The sequence below is a fragment of the Sprattus sprattus genome (assembly GCF_963457725.1).
Source record: "Sprattus sprattus genome assembly, chromosome: 13".
Taxonomy (NCBI): Eukaryota; Metazoa; Chordata; class Actinopteri; order Clupeiformes; family Clupeidae; genus Sprattus; species Sprattus sprattus.
In genome coordinates this window covers 18854780-18859779 of record NC_137911.1, presented here as the reverse complement: position 1 = coordinate 18859779, position 5000 = coordinate 18854780, and positions in this window count along the sequence as shown.

Sequence of the window (5000 nt, the reverse complement as noted above, 5' to 3'; positions counted from 1 at the left end):
TCTCTCTCTCTCTCTCTCTCTCTCTCGCTCGCTCTGTGTGCCTCTCCTCTGAGTGAGCTCTCGGCAGCGCTTGAGAGCGGGCTCGCTAACTAGCGGAGCCCTTGCGGTCTCTCCCGGCCCCGGCCTCCCTCGGCCTGAAGAGAAATTGATTACAGCTTTTGCTTCGGAAAACCAAACGACTTCCAGGATTTCTTATCTGTAATTGAAAATGAATTTGTTGCCTTTGCGGGCGGGCTAAGCAGCCGAGGTCCGGCGCGACCATAAATACCTGGTTTGCGTTGCGTCGCGTCACCTGACACGGAGCGAGACTGGCCGAGCCTCTGGTTTTTTATGTGCACGGCTCCCTCTAATTAGTCTCCTCTCCAGGCCTGCGGGAGGGTGTGTGTGTGTGTATATGTGTGTGTGTGTGTGTGTGTGTGTGTGTGTGTGTGTGTGTGTGTATGTGTGTGTGTGTGTGTGTGTGTGTGTGTGTGCGGGAGGGTGTGGGAGAGGAGAGGACTTCACAGCTGATGTCACACCATTCGTGCAAAATTCCATCCCAGGGGTTTTTTTTTTTTTGGGTCCTGTTTTAACTCTTAATGGAGCGCAGTGGTAATTTAATTGGGAAATGATTACTGAATCATTTCCTTAAAAAATAACTGGTCCTCTCCTCCCCTACTGCTGGTGCCTTGTGGAAAACAGACACATTTAAAAACACACACACACACACATATACACACATTTACACACACACAAATTCACACTTCACACTTCTCTCTAACCTGCTTGGCACCCTAATAGTTTTCATAGGATGAGTCTTTAGTCTGTGTGTGTGTGTGTGTGTATGTGTGTGTGTGTGTGTGTATGCGTGTGTGTGTGTGTGTGTGTGTGTGTGTGTAGGAAAGTCTGAAAACAGATGTATCATAGTTACACATACAGCATACACACAAAGACAGAGAAAAAGAGAGACAAGGTGAGTGTGTATGAGAATATAAGTGTGCAGCGTGCATGTGGCTGTATGTGTGTGTGTGTGTGTGTGTGTGTGTGTGTGTGTGTGTGTGTGTGTGTGTGTGTGTGTGTGTGTGTGTGTGTGTTTATGTGTGTGTCTGTGTAGGGGGTGGGGAGCGAGACTAGGGTCAGGAGAAGACACGTTAATCATAGCTATCCTGTCAACAACAAAGAACCAGCCTCACCCCACAACCCAATGGCCATAATAAACCCCTGCAGGTATGACTGCTCGCCACGGAACATGCCGGAAAAAAAAGACACAACAACCGATGATGCAACAGGAGGGAAGGGAAGGAAAAAGAAAGGAGAGGAACACTTTCAAAAACGAGCCTCTTGTCAAAGAATTAGGGCAGCAGTCCTGCGCTGGTGTAAACAGGGGATAATTTCTCTGGCAGCTCGAAAGGCCCTTTTCTCTTCCCATGGTCTAAATACCTCCAGCAGCTTAACAGCTCCACTTTGAGCAGGCAGAGAGCAGGGTCATTGGAGGAGCAGTTAGACTTCCCACTCTCTTTCTTTCTCTCTCTCTCTCTCTCTCTCTCTCTCCCCTCTCCTAAGAAATAAAAGGAACACGAAATCTAAATGTCTAGGTGTAGACATACATAGACTTAAACCTAAATAAAATAAACATAGATATTACACAGGGGAAAACAATCGATACAATATATATAATATAATATATATTATACGGTATGTATGTATAGAAGTATAGAACAATTAAACAATTTCTCTTAAGTTGCTGCGACGGCTGGACAGGTGTGTGAGCAGAGTGTTCTGACCCCCGCTTTGGCTGCCCCCAGCACATGCTTAGTGTAACTGATGATGTAACAGAAAGGGCTGCGACCGAAAACCATAGATAGAGGCAAATGATGTCATAACGGTAACACTAGATGTTCATAGTGTGTGGATAGGCCGCCTTCAGAGACTTTACAGATGGTGCGTTCAAGTTCAGTCTTTTTCACCTTAACCTTAACCAAACCCAACCCCTAACCCCTGACCCTAACCTTAACCATAAATTGTAGTTAACAGAGTTTCACCTGACAGGGTGTTTAAAATCGGAGCATCTGCAGATAGTCTGTACCTTCCAAATAAAATGAGACCCGAAATAACTCCTGAAGACAAACAAAAAGGTTCCTGTTGGGGTTCTTGTGGGAAGAATATTTCAAGGCTTGGGGCATCTTTATGGAACCTATGGAACCTAGTATGGAACTCTTGAACAACTTTTAATTCAGAATCCTTTTTACCTAAAGTAATCAGTGCAAAAAAAATGGTTCAGGTCAAAACTATTAAGAACTTTTCTAGCTTCCAGATGAAAACAAAAAAAAGTGCTTTCAGTGTTAACTCCCTAACTTTGTGTTGTTTACATGACAGCTACACACTGGCTCAGGTCTGGCTGTAATCTGGTTCAGACTGGTCAGATCTAGTTTCTGTCTGCGCTTTGGTCCAAGCTTTAGCGTTTCCTGTAGTGGCCAGACAATGACCTGGGCACAGGTTGTGTTTCTGAGGAAGGAAGGAGTTTAGATAGTCTTTTTCCTCCAGAGGGATTCTGTCTGGCTGGCACACACACACACACACACACACACACACACACACACAAACACACACACATACCCACAAATGTGTGCACGCACACAGACACACACACACACACACACAGACACACACACACACACACACACACACACACACACACACACACACACACACACACACACATACAGACACCACACACACACGCACACACGCACACACACACACACACGTGTTTAGACTGTATTTTCCTCTGGAGGGATTCTGGCTAATACCAGAGCACACTGTCTAGCGTGCTGCCCACTGGCCAGGTGCACACAGCTATGTCTCAGTGTCATTTCACCTCAGGTCCCTATTACTTACAGACTGCAGTACATAAACACACTCAGACAAAATATGCCCCCCCCTGCCACCCCCCCCCCCCCCCCCACACACACACACACACACACACATACACATAACACACACAAGCTCCTCCCTGTTATTTATTTGTTTTGTTGTAGTCATCTGCCACCCTGGTCAGGTCACTATCAGACTCCTCTGTGCTCCCTCCCTCTCTCTCTCTCTTTCTCTCTCCCTCTCTTTCTCTTGCCCTCCCTCTCCCTCTCTCCTCTCTTTACATCTCCTGCCAAGAATTAAAAGGCGAGCTAGGGTGCAGTTATCCAAAGCAGCTGGCCAGCCCGTGACATGGCCCGGATGTAAATATCTCCTCGCCATCAGCACCCACAGATAGAAACAGCCCTCCAACCACACTGTGTGTGTGAGCTTGAATCTGTGTGTGTGTGTGTGTGTGTGTGTGTGTGTGTGTGTGTGTGTGTGTGTGTGTGTGTGTGTGTGTGTGTGTGTGTGTTTGTGTGTGTGTGTGTGTGTCTGCTTGTGTGTGTGTGTGTCTGCGTGTGTGGGTGTGTTTGTGTGTGTTGGTATCTGTGTGTGTGTTTTCTGCGTTCTGGAATCAAATGAATGATGATGGAGGAAGCTGTCAGGCTGGAGTAAGCCCTAGGCAGGAAGTGACATCAACTAAGAGACACTGAACAGCAGTTGTTTTGAATCTGGCAAATTCTTTTAAGGAACAAAAAAAAAAAAACTACGAGTAGAGGGAAAGAAAGAGAGAAAGGGGAGAGCAAAAAAGAGAGAGGGGGGAGGGAGTAAGAGAGTAAGACAGAGAGAGAGAGAGAGAGACAGACAGGATAAGGGTAAAAGAGTAATTTGATTATGGTAATTGCCTACAGCAACATTCTCAATTCTAAACAAGTTTCCTCCGGCCCCCAGCCCCTGATGTAAACAGTCGGTGGCCTCTGGCCCGTGGCGTAAACATCTGCACAGAGATAGGTTTGCACCCTCTCTCACACGGGGGCCAACAGGACATTCAGACACACACTTCCAATCTCTCAAGGAACATCCATTAAACAGAGCACAGTTTGGGGTTTTTCACTGCCCGCATTGTAGGACCCGTGTGCATTCTCGCATGCGTTGTGTCATATATCAGCTTAAACTTGTTACTTCATAAATCATCATTTGGGAGGCCGCTTACACGACAGAATACACACACACACTGCATTAGCACTTACATCTGTTTGCCAGGAGTTGAAGCCGTGGCACTGGGCGACTGAGATACACATGCAACAATATGCTCAATTGGCTGTCTGTATTGATTGGCTACATCTGTGCTCGCTAAATTTGACTGTGTGTTTTGATTGGCCACGTCCCAGCCTGTTGAATTTACTCTGTGTTTTGATTGGCTACATCTGTTCCTGTTGAGTTGACTCGAGTGTTTTGATTGGCCACACCGACACTTTGCTAAAGTGACTTTGTTGGTTGGCTGCAGTAGCACCTGCAGAACAAACTGTCTTTACTGACATCTGTTTGCTTTGTACTCGTCTCACCTCCTCGCCCAGATCAGGTTTCGGGTTTCTGATTCGTTTTTGATATCTAGAGAGAATAGAGGATGGTAGCAGAGCACAGAGTTGTGAAGGAAGAAAAAAGATGATGATAAAGGTGGAGGACTGGGCCACGAACATGTACCCATGCATTGGTGTGTGTGAATGACAGGAAGACACAGGGCAACAGAGAGAGGCTGAATGATCTGATGTAAGAGCCTGGTACAAACACACCAATGCAAAAACACATCTTCTCGCTGTTTAACAAGGACCCGGTGAAGTCGCTGTGTGTGTGTGTGTGTGTGTGTGTGTGTTTGTTTGTGTGTGTGTGTGTGTGTGTGTGTGTGTGTGTGTGTGTGTGTGTGTGTGTGTGTTTGTTTGTGTGTGTGTGTGTGTGTGTGTGTGTGTGTGTGTGTGTGTGTGTGTGTGTGTGTGTGTGTACACACATCACTGAGATGGAGAGGCATAAAGGAGGAGACACTGGAAAAACGCTACAGGTGATTCATGCGCATGAGTGGTGGGCCATTAAAACACACACACACACACACACACACACACACACACACACACACACACACACACACACACTCAGCCACACACACACACACA